Below are 18,586 nucleotides of genomic sequence, written 5' to 3'. Positions count from 1 at the left end.
TCTCTTCACTCCCGGACGTTTACAGATTGTTTAAAAAAGAGGAGGAGACATTCTACAATTGTGGACAGGGCCCAGGCACAATTTTTTTTTAGATGAGTTGCTGCTATCAATTATTAAATAAGTTAATTTATCAAATATAATAAAAAAAAATGTACAATGTTCACATTCTGATCTGATCTCTTTTCTGCAGTGAATAAAATATTGCTATAAGAAATTTCCACATCATTGTATTCTGGCTTTTTTTTTATATTTTACAGAGCGCCCAACTTTTTGGGAAATGGGGTTGTATATATAGTTACATTGGATGAAATAAGTATTGAACATGCGGCGCCCCAGGGTCCTGGTCGTCGCAGTAGTGTCGCTTTCCTCCTGGGGAGAGTGATGCTACGTTTGGAGGCAAGGAAGGATAACTGCATCCAGGTATCACAAACATGCAACACATTTCATACTCCAGGTCACCAGGGGGAGCTCCTGACCCTATTTATTAGGTGACTCCCCATATATATAACTGGTAGTCTGTAGGGAAAGTTAGTTAGTTCCAGACATCAGTCTGAGGAGGACAGAGGGTCCACCGAGCTGTGCATGTGCAGTGCCCCAGAGTCCTGGTTGTTGCAGTAATGTCGCTTTTCCACCAGGGGGAGTGATATTACGTCTGATGGTACTAAAGGAGTTCACCTTGCCAGGTATCACAAGACACACACTACACTTCACACTCCAGTCCACCAGGGAGAGCCTTGCTCCTATCTATTAGGGCACTCCTCACATTCAGGTAAAATTGGTGTGTTGGATAGGAAGTCAGTCAGAAGCAGACTGGGCTTCACCCAGGTAATATCTAGTCAGAAGCTGACTGGGCTCGGCCCAGGCAACACCTGTCAGGCAGGCAGGGGAAAAGGAGGAACATCTGAGCTGCAGACAGAGGGTCCCTGTCAGGGGTGGGATCCTGACAGAGGCCTAGCACGAGACAGAAAGACATGGAGCTGCGCCTGCACCCCATGTCCAAGAAAGGACAAGAAAGGAATTGTATTGTGGAGAGTGAGAAACGAAGTCACAGCACAAGGAGATAATACCGGGAGGAGTTCTGTCCTATCCATACCATCTGGGGGACAGAGAGAGAGAGAGAACATCTGAAACATCCACGACAGTTGTGAGGACTATCCCGTGGTGTTCAGCAGGGAGGTACTACAACACACAGGCGCTAGTAGGAAGGCTACTGATTTCCACCTGAGTAAGGGAACTCTGGATGTGCCTTCGGACCGGCCGGACTCTGCCTGCCCTGTGATCAGTGCTCTGGACTGTGGATGCTGAAGCCTTCAGTAAAGGTAAAGAGACTGCACCCCTTTTGTGTCCTCGTTATTCATCGTCCACCATCACCACCTACACACCTGGGAAGCCCTGTGGACATACTTCACCTGTGGGAAGGTATACCATCTAGCTGCCATTCCATCACCCCCAGCGGACCCCTAAGCAGCGTCGGTCACCCTGACCGAATACCACAGGTGGCGTCACGAACACTATACTAACTTCACCTTTAATTGGACGCCCCTCAAAGGGCCACGGGACCGGGTCAGGCCACCGTGACATCCCCTGAACCGACGGACCCGGGACCGGGTACCCCATTGCCCTTGACGTGGGGGCGCTCCACATGCCCTCAGAGCTGCAGCTCCCAGAAGGAGACATTTAGAAGGCAGAATTGTATTGCAGCGAGCGTGAAGGAAGGCAAAGCACAGGAGAGGATACCAGAAGGGGACCAGCCCCGAGCAGGCTGCCTCCTTCTGAGGGAACAGATGGATGACCTCGGGGAGACCAAAACATCCAACACTGCGGAGACACCATCACGTGTTTCTCAACGCAGTGATCCAGAACACTGCCCCCATCCCTTATGGGAAATATGCAAATACATGTAAAGTAAGCTGCGGAGACACCATCACGTGTTTCTCAAGGCAAGCAATGAATAGCCAGGCCTTTCTCCGGGAAGGAACAACCACGGGAAGGGCAGCATCCAATAAAGGAGAATATCCAATAAAGGAAGACCACCTATGCCAAGCATGGTATCCATCCACAAACAGCTGTTTCGGGGTTTTTGCCCCTCATCAGTGTGGAGTAGGAAACTGGCTATTAGGAGCAGTGCCTGTTGAAAGGCTATGAAGGAACAGATGAATGACCTCGGGGAGACCAAAACATCCAACACTGCGGAGACACCATCACGTGTTTCTCAACGCAGTGATCCAGAACACTGCCCCCATCCCTTATGGGAAATATGCAAATGCATGTAAAGTAAGCTGCGGAGACACCATCACGTGTTTCTCAACGCAAGCAATGAATAGCCAGGCCTTTCTCCGGGAAGGAACAACCACGGGAAGGGCATCATCCAATAAAGGAGAATATCCAATAAAGGAAGACCACCTATGCCAAGCATGGTATCCATCCACAAACAGCTGTTTCGGGGTTTTTGCCCCTCATCAGTGTGGAGTAGGAAACTGGCTATTAGGAGCAGTGCCTGGTGAAAGGCTATGAAGGAACAGATGAATGACCTCGGGGAGACCAAAACATCCAACACTGCGGAGACACCATCACGTGTTTCTCAACGCAGTGATCCAGAACACTGCCCCCATCCCTTATGGGAAATATGCAAATGCATGTAAAGTAAGCTGCGGAGACACCATCACGTGTTTCTCAACGCAAGCAATGAATAGCCAGGCCTTTCTCCGGGAAGGAACAACCACGGGAAGGGCAGCATCCAATAAAGGAGAATATCCAATAAAGGAAGACCACCTATGCCAAGCATGGTATCCATCCACAAACAGCTGTTTCGGGGTTTTTGCCCCTCATCAGTGTGGAGTAGGAAACTGGCTATTAGGAGCAGTGCCTGGTGAAAGGCTATGAAGGAACAGATGAATGACCTCGGGGAGACCAAAACATCCAACACTGCGGAGACACCATCACGTGTTTCTCAACGCAGTGATCCAGAACACTGCCCCCATCCCTTATGGGAAATATGCAAATGCATGTAAAGTAAGCTGCGGAGACACCATCACGTGTTTCTCAATGCAAGCAATGAATAGCCAGGCCTTTCTCCGGGAAGGAACAACCACGGGAAGGGCATCATCCAATAAAGGAGAATATCCAATAAAGGAAGACCACCTATGCCAAGCATGGTATCCATCCACAAACAGCTGTTTCGGGGTTTTTGCCCCTCATCAGTGTGCAGTAGGAAACTGGCTATTAGGAGCAGTGCCTGGTGAAAGGCTATGAAGGAACAGATGAATGACTTCGGGGAGACCAAAACATCCAACACTGCGGAGACACCATCACGTGTTTCTCAACGCAGTGATCCAGAACACTGCCCCCATCCCTTATGGGAAATATGCAAATGCATGTAAAGTAAGCTGCGGAGACACCATCACGTGTTTCTCAATGCAAGCAATGAATAGCCAGGCCTTTCTCCGGGAAGGAACAGGCCTGGCTATTCATTGCTTGCGTTGAGAAACACGTGATGGTGTCTCCGCAGCTTACTTTACATGCATTTGCATATTTCCCATAAGGGATGGGGGCAGTGTTCTGGATCACTGCGTTGAGAAACACGTGATGGTGTCTCCGCAGTGTTGGATGTTTTGGTCTCCCCGAGGTCATTCATCTGTTCCTTCATAGCCTTTCACCAGGCACTGCTCCTAATAGCCAGTTTCCTACTCCACACTGATGAGGGGCAAAAACCCCGAAACAGCTGTTTGTGGATGGATACCATGCTTGGCATAGGTGGTCTTCCTTTATTGGATATTCTCCTTTATTGGATGCTGCCCTTCCCGTGGTTGTTCCTTCCCGGAGAAAGGCCTGGCTATTCATTGCTTGCGTTGAGAAACACGTGATGGTGTCTCCGCAGCTTACTTTACATGCATTTGCATATTTCCCATAAGGGATGGGGGCAGTGTTCTGGATCACTGCGTTGAGAAACACGTGATGGTGTCTCCGCAGTGTTGGATGTTTTGGTCTCCCCGAGGTCATTCATCTGTTCCTTCATAGCCTTTCAACAGGCACTGCTCCTAATAGCCAGTTTCCTACTCCACACTGATGAGGGGCAAAAACCCCGAAACAGCTGTTTGTGGATGGATACCATGCTTGGCATAGGTGGTCTTCCTTTATTGGATATTCTCCTTTATTGGATGCTGCCCTTCCCGTGGATGTTCCTTCCCGGAGAAAGGCCTGGCTATTCATTGCTTGCGTTGAGAAACACGTGATGGTGTCTCCGCAGCTTACTTTACATGCCTCCTTCTGAGGCGCAGATAACCGGTAGCCGGAACACCGAGGTAGTAAGGACCTCTGCGCCTTACTTCAGAGACCGGCAGGACAGTTAATTGCATGTTACCTGTCCGCACCTACACCGAGGAGGCACGGTGACACCTCACAGACCCTATAAACAGGCTCAAGTCACCAGTTATACGGGTTTTGTCCTATCCTATCTGGGGGACAGAGAGAGAGACACTACATCTGTGAGACCCTTATGTGAAGCCATAGGCAGTAAGGGACTACACCACTGCAGCGCAAGGGAAGGCTACTGATTTCCACCTGGAGAAGGGGACTCTGGACTTGCCTCCAAACTGGCCGGACTCTGCCTACCCTGTGATCTGGTGCCCTGGACTGTGGACGCTGAAGTCTTCAGTAAAGGTAAAGAGACTGCAACCTTGTGTCCTCGTTCTTCACCGCGCCATTCACCATTCACCATCTACACACTGGGAAGCCCTGGGGATACACTTCACCTGTGGGAAGGTATACCATCTAGCTGCCATAACATCACCGCAGCGGACCCCTTAAAGCAGCGTCGGTCACCCTGACCGAATACCACAGGTGGCGTCACGGACATAAACTTTATCCCTTTAAAGAGCTTTCCCTTTTACACGGACGTCCCAGAGCCACGGATCGGGTCAGCCACCGTGACATCCCCCTGTGAACCGCAGGACCCGGTACCGAGTAACCCCTTGCCCTGACAGGGCGCTCCAAGCACGTCACCAATTTTCTACGTAAATATGATTTCTTTCCCTGTGTGGATTGGATGGGTTGTTACCGACATCTGATGAGAATTTCATGTCAATAGCACCTTAGAAATAGATTTACTTACAAAATTGGTAATGTGATCAATACTTATTTCGCCCGCTGTATATATTTGTCTCTCTTCTACATTTCGCAATAATGTGCGGGCTGTTGGGTCTGTAGGGGACAAAGTTCATTCTGGAACATGGGAAAATATTCCATAATCTATGTATAAATGTATCGAGGGATCCACATGGGACCGGACTTGTTAAATTACTCCCTTCACTGAAAACTGCTGGAGCCAGAGTATGATTTACAGCGTGTCTCATAAAATGTCTTAATTGTGCATCTGATGGGAGCCTTCCGCTAATTACCTGGCAATGTGACAGCTTCCTGTATATCCACAGATATATATGTATATTCATCACATTGCACTCATGCTAATGTATGCTTCCTCATTTCTCATGCTCAGGTCATCATGATGAAGACTGTAAATCTAAAATCTAGGGCCATTTATGCACATAGTGTGTCTCTGTATATTAGGCTGACCAGAGGAAACACTATAAACATGGCCCTGCTTTCTGATATAGTGACAGGACAAGCAAAAGACGGATCTCAGAATGGTTTCAGGCATTGCTAAAACATAATAGGTTGTAGTTGCACTACCACTCCTGACCACATGGTGTGCTGTGGGAAGAGAAATAAGTCTGTAATGCACTGTAATGCAATGCCACCACCTAGTGGTAGAGCTATGTACTACACATAGGGACCACATGCTACCCTTTTTTCAGTTCAGCAGCTTTTGATAGATTTCTGTTTCCTTCTGATCTGCCTAGTCTGCTACAAGATCCCCAGTGCTACAAGCAGCAACACAATCAAGTTTATAACACTCATTTTCTTATTGCCTCTTAAGGAGTTAGCAGAGGGACTTTCTACTGATCATTTCTCGGCCAGTGGTTGTAAAGAGCATCTCTACTAACTTTATGCAGTACAGAGACTCATTGATTTCAATAGGCAAGGTGCAATGCTTTATTTCACCTCCGGAGGCGCCGCATGGAAAATAAATACTCCTGCCTGATTTTCCCATAGATTGATCTGATGGCAGGGTGCACAACAAGGGGATATTTTGTGATCAGCTTACTATAGAGGGATACTTGTAAAAAGTAGGAATTATTCAAAGTTGAGAATCCATTCAGTACTAGCACCAGGAGAATACCAAGAACCTAACCAAGTTAGCAGGAAAGGGAGGTTTTTCATCGCATCTCCGTCCTTATGGTATTTTTCTGCTTATGCAAATTAACACTTCTAAAATCTTCAAGCATAAAAATTAGTGATGAGCGAATATACTGGTTACTCGAGATTTCTCGAGCACGCTTGGGGGTCCTCCGAGTATTTTTTAGTGCTCGGAGATTTAGTTTTTCTTGCCGCAGCTGAATGATTTACATCTGTTAGCCAGCATAAGTACATGTGGGGATTCCCTAGCAACCAGGCAACCCCCACATGTACTTATGCTGGCTAACAGATGTAAATCATTCAGCTGCGGCAATAAAAACTAAATCTCCGAGCTCTAAAAAATACTCGGAGGACCCCCGAGCGTGCTCGGGAAATCTCGAGTAACAAGTACCGGTATATTCGCTCATCACTAATAAAAATGCAATAATTCTTAATGCAACTTCTAGGTTTTCCTTCTGTTGCTTCTAACTGACCACCAGATGTCAATCAAGTGGGTGATCAGAGCAGGACTCACAGGCTTTCTCTATGAGTGGGTGAGGGAAGCAGGACTCACAGGCTCTCTCTATGAATGGGCGAGGGAAGCAGGACTCACAGGCTTTCTCTGAGTGGGTGGGGTGAAGCAGGACTCACAGGCTTTCTCTATGAGTGGGTGGGGTGAAGCAGGACTCACAGGCTCTCTCTATGAATGGGCGAGGGAAGCAGGACTCACAGGCTTTCTCTGAGTGGGTGGGGTGAAGCAGGACTCACAGGCTTTCTCTATGAGTGGGTGGGGTGAAGCAGGACTCACAGGCTCTCTCTATGAGTCCTGACAGCCTCTACACAGAAAAATAATGCATATACTGTATTTATGAAAAAATAGTGAGAAATAAGGACTCAAAGGCTTTCTCTGTGAATAGGTGAGAGAAGCAGGATTCACAGGCTTTGTCTTTGAGTGGGCACAAAAAATAGGATTCTTGGGCTTTGTTTGAGTTTGTGTGGGAAAAGGACTCACAGGCTTTTTGTCTAAGTGGATGGGAGAAGCAGGACTCACAGGCTTTTTCTATGAGTCCTGGTCCTGGCAAATTTAAACATCTTTTTATGAAATTACTGAAACAATTCATGGAAAATTATTAGGCATCCCTAAGAGATTCTTCCTTTTCTCAGTAATATCCTCCAATGTGAGACAGGACAAATTTGCTTCTCGACATGCTTAACATATCACTCTCCGCAAAGAGAAATGCTACCCCTTGGATCCCGGTCAGACGCCTCTCACACAGCCAAACCACTGAGTGCTGCAGTTCCTAAGAAAGGACATGACAAGAGAACTGTATTGTAGAGAGGCTGAAGAAGTCATAGCAAATGAGTGGATACCAGGAGGAGTTCTGCCCTACACAGGCTGCCTCCTTCTGAGGCGCAGGATCCCGGTAGCCGGAACACCGAGGGAGCAACAGTACTTTATGCCTTGCTCCAGAGACTGGCAGGACAGCTAATTGCAAGTTACTGATCCGCCCTACACCCAGGAGGCACGGTGGCACCCACGAGAGGCCGAGGCATGATAGAGTCCCTGTAAAAAGCCTCAAGCCACCAGTCATACGGGTTTGTCCTATCCTTCTGGGGGACAGAGAGAAAGAGACTTAACATCTACAACATCTGTGAGGACCTTATGAGAGGCTTAGCAGTAAGGTACTACAACACCACAGCGCTAGAGGAAGGCTACTGATTTCTACCTGGATAAGGGGACTCTGGATTTGCCTCCAAACCGTCCGGACTCTGCCTGCCCCATGGTCTGTGCTCTGGACTGTGGATGCTGAAGCCTTCAGTAAAAGGTAAAGAGACTGCAACCTTGTGTCCTCGTTCTTCACTGCGCCTTACATTAGCCACCATCTACACACTGGGAAGCCCTGGGGACACACTTCACCTGTGGGAAGGTATACCATCTAGCTGCCATAACATCACCCCAGCGGACCCCTTAAAGCAGCGTCGGTCACCCTGACCGAATACCACAGGTGGCGTCACGAGCATATCCCTTTAACCCCTTCATGACCGTGGGATTTTTCGTTTTTTCCATTTTCGTTTTTCACTCCCCTCCTTCCCAGAGCCATAACTTTTTTATTTTTCCGTCAATTTGGCTTATTTTTTGCGGGACGAGTTGTACTTTTGAATGACACCATTGGTTTTACCATGGCGTGTACTAGAAAACGGGAAAAAAATTCCAAGTGCGGTGAAATTGCAAAAAAAGTGCAATCCCACACTTGTTTTTTGTTTGTTTTTTTTGCTAGGTTCACTACATGATAAAACTGACCTGCCATTATGATTCTCCAGGTCAGTACGAGTTCATAGACACCTCACATGTCTAGGTTATGTTTTACCTAAGTGGTGAAAAAAAATTCCAAACTTTGCAAAAAAATAAATAAATAAAATTGCGCCATTTTCCGATACCCGTAGCGTCTCCATTTTTCGTGATCTGGGGTCGGGTGAGGGCTTATTTTTTGCGTGCCGAGCTGGCGTTTTTAATAATAGCATTTTGGTGCAGATACGTTCTTTTGATCGCCCGTTATTGCATTTTAATGCAATGTCGTGGCGACCAAAAAAACATAATTCTGGCGTTTCGATTTTTTTTCTCGTTACGCCGTTTTGCGATCAGGTTAATGCTTTTTTTTATTGATAGATCGGGCGATTCTGAACGCGGCGATACCAAATATGTGTAGATTTGATATTTTTTTATTGATTTATTTTGATTGGGGCGAAAGGGGGGTGATTTAAACTTTTATATTTTTTTTATTTTTTTCACATTTTTCTTTACTTTTTTTTTTTACTTTTGCCATGCTTCTATAGCCTCCATGGGAGGCTAGAAGCAGGCACAGCCCGATCGGCTCTGCTACATAACAGCGATCATCAGATCGCTGTTATGTAGCTAAAATGCAGGTGTGCTGTGAGCGCCGACCACAGGGGGGCGCTCACAGCCACCGGCGATCAGTAACCATAGAGGTCTCAAGGACCTCTATGGTTACCTTCCTGACTCATCGCCGACCCCCGATCATGTGACTGGGGTCGGCGATGCGCTCATTTCCGGCCGCCCGGCCGGATGCGGTAGTTAAATGCCGCTGTCTGCGTTTGACAGCGGCATTTAACTAGTTAATAGCGGCGGGTGATCGCGATTTCACCCGCCGCTATTGCGCGCACATGTCAGCTGTAAAAAACAGCTGACATGTCGCGACTTTGATGTGCGCTCACCGCCGGAGCGCACATCAAAGCAGGGGACCCGACATCGGACGGTATAGTACGTCCGATGTCGGGAAGGGGTTAAAGACCTTTCCCTTTAACACGGACGTCCCAAGGGCCACGGACCGGGTCAGCCACCGTGACATTCCCCTGTGAACTGAAGGACCCGGTACCGAGTACCCCACTGCCCGCCGGGGCGCTATACTCACACTTTGCACTGACGAGGGTCAGTACCCCGAAACACAGTGTCTGCAAAATGAGATGCTGGTTTTGGCTTTTATCCTAAGTCATGTGACAAGGCTCGTTAAAGGGTCAATATTGACTTTTAGGATCGCTATGTCCTATAGGTGGTGCTAAGGTTCTAGTCCTCTTCCTCTCTGAAGAGACAATTTGCAAATTTCCTTTAGTTGCTCCACTGGGTCTCATGGGCCTCGATGCAAAATTTGGACCTGCCCCCGTTGCACATTGGTCAGATGTAATGGACCTTGTAGCTTTCTAAATCCTACAAAGATACATATTGCTCCTCCCTTCGTTATGTAGTAATGTTCCCCTTTCTGGGCCCCTTCCTGGTGTATATATCCCCATCCTAGTATATAGGTCCCCATCCTTGGCCCTTTCCTGGTATATGTCCTCCTTCTACTCATCTTCCGTCCTTTTCTGTAACTGAAGCAGAGGCCGGCAGGTGACATATGAATGCCTGCTATGGCGATGCATGACATCACTGACATGCGACGCCAATGCGTCAACTGCGATTGGCTGGCGGCGTGGATTGTGGTGAAGGGACCTGGTGGGTCCCTACGCTGCAGTACAGTTCAGCTGGATTTTGTCCTTGGACGCACATCCAGCTAAAGTAGGGGCTGAGGTCGGCGAACCCCCCAGAACACAGGCCCAGTCATGGTCACACCAATTTTTGGCCTCATTAATTACGACCCTGACCAGACCCCATAAGCTTACTATACCCACTACCTTTGCAGCATTACCCTTGTTTGAGCTAGTGAAATAGTTTTTCTATTTTTTTCCTGTTTTTTATTTTTTTTTTTTACCAAGCTCATCTGGCTTGTGAACACTAGATGGCGATATTAGCTAATGTTTTAAGTTCCCAGATCTTAAAAAAAATATTTGAAGGACTAAAGTTTTTGATTAAATGGGAATAAAACCTTGAAAAGAAGAAATCTAGTCTACATCAGGAGGTCTAAAAAAAAATTTAAAAAATGATTATCCGACATCCATAATGGCTTTAAATTTACTGTACTTTTTTACGAGTAGCACTTTTTACTACAAAATAGAAAGGAGACCATCTTAATTCATGGAGTGTCAATTAAGGTCAATATATCTTAGTGTATGCTGGGAGTTGTAGTTTCCCCAGAAAAAGGTAAGAAAAAAAATATTATTATTTTTTTAAAATTAAATTCTGATATTTTATAATGAAATGTAAGAGAGCTGTTCTCTCCCCAAATACAAGAGAAGCAACAAATAAATTATAAATCAGATTTCGCATGGAAGCGGCAGATTGTAAACCGGGCTGTCAGGATGATGCATTGAACGCCGAAAATCAAAGCTTGATGAATAGAATTGTCAATAGTTTTCAAGGGAATTTTTCTTTTATCTAACAAGAAATTAGATTATTCTCCATGGCAGCAATATGCAGAATAAGATTATCTGCCCGCTGCTCATATTACCCGCTGATGTTGAAGCACATTACATACATATTTACTGGACAAATTAAATTGGAAGGCAAATCGAGATTTAACAGGGATGTTACTTGGCCAAAAGTATGTGAACACCCCTTGTTTTATTGTAAGAATCAACCATTGCAGCCTTATAGTCATGGCATGGTCATCTTTATAACACTTATGCCAAGATGGAGCTATAAAAGCACCCGCAAATATACGAAGGGAAGGCATGGGCACATTGGCTGCAGGTTTCTGCTGAGACCTGCTGGAACAGCCGGGATCAGAGTCAACTCTGATCTGGACTGTTTACCCCTTTAGAAGCCATTGCCATTAGTGACTAAGGCACCTAAGAGGTTTAATATAAAATGGAGACCTCCTTAAGTAGCCAATCATTGCCTTAGGAAACGTAAGATGCTATAGACAGTAACAACCATGCCAGCAAAAGTGGTTTTACAAAGTAACATGCCCACCGGCGACACAATAACGGGTTACTGATGACTTGCCTAATCATTCTACTGCCTGACATTGCAATGCAGAAGTCTTATAACATGTTCTAGAAGTGAAAAGGTTTGTTCCACAATTATAAAATATAGTTGTTCATTCGTAATGAAAAAAAACGAAAAAAAACCCTTTTGTTTATTACTTTTAAAAATAGTTTTATTATGAAAAAAAAAATGACTAGAAACCCTAACCCCGACTGTAATGATTTTTGCAACAATATTATTTACTGAACATTACTTGATGATCACAGTAAAAAAAAAAATAAGAACAATGTCAAAATTCCTGTTTTTTTCTGTTGGATCTGTCTGTCAAATGACGAAAAAAAATGGTAAATAAGTCCTATGTATCTCAAAATATTAGCAATGACAACTACTCTGCTCGCATAACGCAACGGCCCAAAAAGGTACAACGATGGTAAAATATATTAGTTCGGGCTCTCGGAATACGACAGCATGAACAGAAATATTTATTTCTACACGCAAAAGTAGTAAAATGGCCAATGCAATGATTAGGAAAATATTTTACTTTAATGAATGTTTTAAGCTTGAAAACTCACTCCAAAGTGTCGCCCTATTGTGCAACCTCCTGTTTTCTGCCATTTGTTAACCTGCTGTTTGTCATGATCCGTTCCAGGGTTTAATCCTGTCTGCCCTTTTTCCAGGCGGATCATGTCAAGAGTTAACTTTGCTCTGCCTCATTCTGGGTTCAGGTTTGCTATTTAGCTCCTTTGAATCCTGCTGGAGGTGTCAGCTATAGTTCTGCCTTCGGCGCGTGAACCTGACTCTTGTAGATCTTGATTTGTCCTGCTGTGATCCCTGACTTGCCCCGTGTCTGTTGACTCTCTCTGCCCTTTTCCCAGCATTTCCCTGTTTGTCAGTTTGATTCTCTGGTTTCTGACTTGGCTTATATTTGGACTCACTTCTGCCTTCTGACTTTGTCTTATCCGCTTCCGATCATTGCTGAACCTCCTGGCTTGTTCCTGACCACGTGTATTGCTGATCCCTTTTGGACTTCTGCCTCTCTTTTTTTTGACTTGGCTTGTCTGACCACTCTCTCGCCTCATGGTGGTGCCTGTGCTGCTGCTCCATGTACGCAGTCTCACTTCCCTCTCAAGCTCCCTCTGGTGGAGGTTGAGCTATACTCTACTGCAGCAGCATGACACTGTTTTCTGCCATTTTTTAAGTGTAAACGCAACAGTAGAGACATGGAGAAAGCTGTGAGGGTCACTGTATTTGTACAGGAAGTGGGAACTTGCCCTTATCACTCTACAGGAAGTGGGGCATGTCTTTGTCTCTCTACAGGAAGTGGGTGCGGGTCTTTGACTCTCTACAGGAGTGGGGTGGGTTTTTGTCTCTCTACAGGAAGTGGGGTTGGTCTTTGTCTTTCTACAGGTAGTGGGGGTGGGTTTATACCTCCACAGGCAGTTGGGTTTATCTTTCTACAGGAAGTGGGAACAGGTCTTTGTCTCTCTACAGGAAGTGGGAATGAGTCTTTGTCTCTCTACAGGAAGTCGGAATGATTCTTTGTCTCTCTACAGGGAGTTGGGCAAGGATCTGTCTCTCTACAGAGAGTGGGGGTGGGTCTTTGCCTACAAGAAGTGAGGCAGAGATTTGTCTCTCTGCAGGAAGTTGGGCAGGGATCGGGTTTTCTACAGGAAGTGGGGGCTGTTCTTTGCATACAAGAAGTGGGGAGGTGATTTATCTTTTTACAGGAAGTGGGGCAGGGATTGGTCTTTCTACAGGATGTAAGGGTCAATCTTTCTCTATTGAAAGAGAGGTGGGGGTTTGTCTCTCTAATGGAAGTGGGACTGGGATTTTTCACTCTAACAAAAGTAATCTGTCTTTCTACCGGAAATAGGGGTGGGTTTTTATCGCTCTACGGGAAGTTGGACAATGGGTGGGTTTTTCTCAGTAAGTGGGACAGGGATTTGTCGCTCTGCAGGATGTGGGGTGAGTGTTTTTCTCTCTGCTACTGCCTTCTTTGTCATACAGCATGCAGGCATAACAGTGAGGCAGGATTTCAGAATTGGACAATTGCGGAAGTAATAAGCTGGACTTTGAAAGAAAGTTCTTACACCTATAGGCCTGACAGAATACTGATTAGGAAGAACCGTCTCCCCTTAAACATGAGAATCAAGATGGATCTAGGATATATTAGACTTGTATGTGCACCAAAAAGTATTTTAAACTTTTCGTTTGGGATGAAACCATACTTATAATCAACTTTTGACTTGGAATTGTTTTTTTTTTTCAACCCACCAACCCAAAAATTGATCAAAATTATTCAATAAATTATAAATATATCAAAATAGTAAGGAAAATAGAAAAAATGGGAGTCCGGCTCAACAGGACTGGATTTTCCTTTTCTTTTTATTTTTCAAAAGAAAATATAGCGCATACAAAAGAAAAATGTACATGGTCGACATGACCCAGTCGACGCGTATCGACTGCACTAGGCAGTCTTACTCATGAGTCATGCACTATATTTTCTTTTGAAAAATAAAAATAAAAGGAAAATCCAGTCCTTTTGAGCTGGATTCCCATTTTTTCTATTTTCCTTGATGTGGGGCTAGGGCGTGGCCGGTGTCTGAGCCCCAGGTGCATGAGCATAGAGCAACTGGGTGAGCTGGAATCAAGTTTCTATACCAAAATAATATATGAAAAAATACAAAATCATGCGTGAAAACGCAAGTTCTCATGTGTCTATGTCAACTGAAAAATATTACACCCCTATTAGAGTGTAGTGATGAAAAAAAATCAATGTAGGCCATGTCCTAAGCGGAGTCACACACACGCGCCTGGGAACCATACTTGTCCGGAGTGTGATGCAAGCTGAAGGCCTCACTTTGTCCAGTCCCATCCCTCTGTCTAAATCAACCCTTTCCTTTTCCTAATCATGTCCTCTCAAGATACCCCAGTCTTTTTTACAGACCATGTTCCTTTCCACCACCCATTTTGCCCACCTTGATGACACGTGCACAAAAACATTCAGAGAGTGCAACTAAACATGGGCCCAATAGGAAAATTTGTTCTGGGGTTCGAAGACCCCTATACCAAATTTATTGATCAGCTGCAGCCGAAGGTCATGGAGCACCATTATGTCTAAAATGCTGAAACTTATTTTTCATAATTTTTTTTATTTTATTTTTGAAATATCAGTTACAATGTTTAGGATAAATCTGCTCACGTACATACGCCACGCACTTGATGTACAGACAATAGTGGGGTGAGTGTGGCTTTTGCACAAAGGAATATAAAAAATTTACATATTAGGTCAGCATAAAAATAATGAAGCCCTGGTCACAGAATAAAAGCTAATTTTTATGTTTCTGAAAGCGCTAGGGACAACAAATATCCTGATAGAGCCCCCTGCGGATTGTATGCATAAGATATGATGTATCCAAGTCCCTGATGACCCGAACTCATCAAAAATTGAAATTTTGCTCAGCATAGTGAATGGCATTTTCCAAGCAAAACCCTCACACAGTAGGATTGTCATTACAATGCAGAGTCCCCGCAGAGAAGAATAATATATAATTTTATATGTCAACAGGAAGATTCGGCGACTTGTGATTTGCACAATGTTACGTTACACTGTACGCTGATATCGTACTCCGGGATAGAGATTTAGAGCAAGGAGACAACATTTAATCCAGTATCCAAGCAGACCCCCCGGCATGGGAGAGATTAGTCACTTACAAAATATAATTATCGACCAAGCCAATTTTTCACTACAGATGATATATCTCATCGTGACTGGGTTTCCAAAAATCTGAAACAGCAGGAAACCTGAGGATTGCCAAACAGACCAATAATAAGAGTGGGTAGATTGCAATGAGAACAAGAACCAACAATGCACAAAATTATAATTGCTATACTACTGTCCCCTATTTACAAGAATATATCTACTATAATACTGCCCCTATGAACAGGAATATAACTACTATAATACTGCCCCCTATGTATAAGAATATAACTAATATAATACTGCCCCTTATGTATAAGAATATAACTACTATAATACTGACTCTATGTAGAAGAATATAACTACTATAATACTGCCCCCTATGTACAAGAATATAAGTACTATAATAAGGCCCCCTATGTTGAAGAATATAACTAATATAATACTGCTCCCCATGTATAAGAATATAACTACTATAATACTGCCACTATGTACAAGAATATAACTACTATAATACTGCTCTTATATACAAGAATATTGCTACTATAATACTGCCCCTATTTACAAGAATATAACTGCTATAATACTGCCCCCATGGACAAGAATATAACTACTATAATACTGACTCTATGTACAAAAATATAACTACTATAATACTGCTCCCTATGTACAAGAATATATCTACTATAATACTGCCCATATGTACAAGAATATAACTACTATAATACTGCTCCTATGTACAAGAATATAACTACTATAATACTGCTCCTATGTACAAGAATATAACTACTATAATATTGCTCCTATGTACAAGAATATAACTACTATAATACTGCCCCTATGTACAAGAATATAGCTACTATAATACTGCCCCTATATGTCAAGAATATAACTACTATAATACTGTCCCATGTACAAGAATATAACTACTATAATACTGCCACTATGTACAAGAATGTAACTACTATAATACTGCCCCTACGTACAAGAATATAACTACTATAATACTGCCCCTATGTACAAGAATATAACTACTATAATACTGCCCATATGTACAAGAATATAACTACTATAATACTGCCCCTACGTACAAGAATATAACTACTATAATACTGCCCCTATGTACAAGAATATAACTACTGTAATACTGCCCCTATGTACAAGAATATAACTACTGTAATACTGCTCCCTATGTACAAGAATATAACTACTATAATAATGATTTTATGTACAAGAATATAACTACTATAATACTGCCCCTATGTACAAGAATATAACTACTGTAATACTGCCCCTATGTACAAGAATATAACTACTGTAATACTGCCCCTATGTACAAGCATATAACTACCATAATAATGATTTTATGTACAAGAATATAACTACTATAATACTGCCCCTTTGTACAAGAATATAACTACTATAATACTGCTCTCTATTGTAAGATGGCCAAACATGTCCTTTAGTGGAGATATGTATCTTCAAGGTTGATGGGTTCAGTAAGCCCAGGAAAGCAGGCTCCAGCATGTATAGTGCATAGAGAGTTAATAGGGCATATCAGGGCCAGGTTTTATGAGCAGTCAAAGACTTGGGTGGGACTGAGTGCTTACATATCCCCACCCTGAAGGCGTGGTATGGCAAATAAAATGGAGACCAAGTGTCTCATTCAGAGTCTGTGACTGCAGGTGTGGAGACCTCCAGTGTGTTTGCTAAAGGACACTGACCTGAGCGGGTGGACCCGCACTACTAAATGTACTGCTTGTTTTCTGTTTTTCACTCTGTGCGGGAAAATGCTGTCTTATTTTGTTTGCTTAAGCTGTGCTGTTTTTGAAATTTTATAAACCTGTCTGGATGTTTTACTGAAGCCTACCTCAATCGCAGCTCAGTGAGTGAGACCCCTACAATTGGTGGAGAATACAGGCAGGAATCCCAAAGGGCAGTGTGACTGCTGCTTAGATACCGCATGTTCTGGGTAAAAGTGACTGCAGGAGTAAAAGCAAACAACATGCAGGAGTTAATAAAGAAACTGGGGTAGGTTAATTTCTAGCAGCAACAGTTGTGGCAGCAGCAGCATTGGCAACAGCAGCAGCAGATGCAGCAGCAGCACAGGCAGCAGACGGAACTCCTAGCCGAGGCAATTCGTGGCAGGGCAATCGCCCTACCCCAAAGTCCAGGTGAGGAAGACGGTAGGGAGAACCTTGCAAAAGATGACCCCAGGTGAAGACATTGAAGCATTCCTGACGGTTTTCAAAAGGGTGGCAGAATGGGAGAAATTTCCTCCAGAGTAGCAGGCAGAGATTGTTGCGCCATACCTAACAGGGGAACCACAGAAGGCCTATTATGACTTTGCAGGATGCAAAAGAGTAAGCCAAGTTGAAGACTGAGATCTTGGCACACTTAGGAGTAACTCTGGGTTCAATGGGTGCACTATTGGGCCTATTGCGGTGACAAAATTCTGGTCCCAAATGTTCAACCTCCAACACCTGGTCAAAAAATGGTTGCAATCTGAATATTCCTCCCCAGCACAGATGGTGGAGAGGGTTGTCATGGACAGATTCATAGGATCCCTTCCAAGGCCAGTGCAATCCTGGGCTGCTCAGGGAGATTCCCAGAATGCCGAAGACCTCATGGGTCTGGTGGAAAGGTACCAAGCGGTTGAGAGTTCCTTGGGGAAGCAAGAGGTCTTAGCATCTCCATACTGGGATTACCAAAGGGGGGCAGACACCCAAAAGAGAAGAAGTAGAGCCACATCTGGGGGCGTCCAAGAGTCTAGGATGCTTTGGAGTTGTTGATAAAGGCCCATTGAATAATGTAATTTGTTGGATCTGTCACACCCTGGTTCACATAGCCGCCAGTTGCCCCATGACCACGGGGACAATGGACTGCAGCATTGGATGGCGCTGGTCGAATTTTGCATATACTGCCTGTACTGCTGTCCCTCAACCAGGCGAGGGGACAAAGTCATGTCCCGTATCAGTGAACGGAGTGCAAATGACTTGTACTCGGTTAGTTTGGTAACCTTAGTATGGGCAACAATTCCTCATCGGCTGATTCCTGGGAAGACGGTGGGCGTCCGTTGTATCCATGGGGACGCTAAAGACTATCCTGTGGTCCAAGTGGTCATAGACACAAAATGTGACACCAAGTCTCATGAGGTGGGCGAAGTCAAGGACCTATTGCAACCTGTTGTAACTGTGTGTGAGGAACATTAGAGACATAATAATGTGTGTGGGGAGTTGTGGAGACATCATACCGTGTGCGGAGAGCTGCGG

This window comes from Ranitomeya variabilis, chromosome 2, assembly GCF_051348905.1.
Source record: "Ranitomeya variabilis isolate aRanVar5 chromosome 2, aRanVar5.hap1, whole genome shotgun sequence".
Classification (NCBI taxonomy): domain Eukaryota; kingdom Metazoa; phylum Chordata; class Amphibia; order Anura; family Dendrobatidae; genus Ranitomeya; species Ranitomeya variabilis.
Note: the sequence above shows the minus strand (reverse complement) of the source record.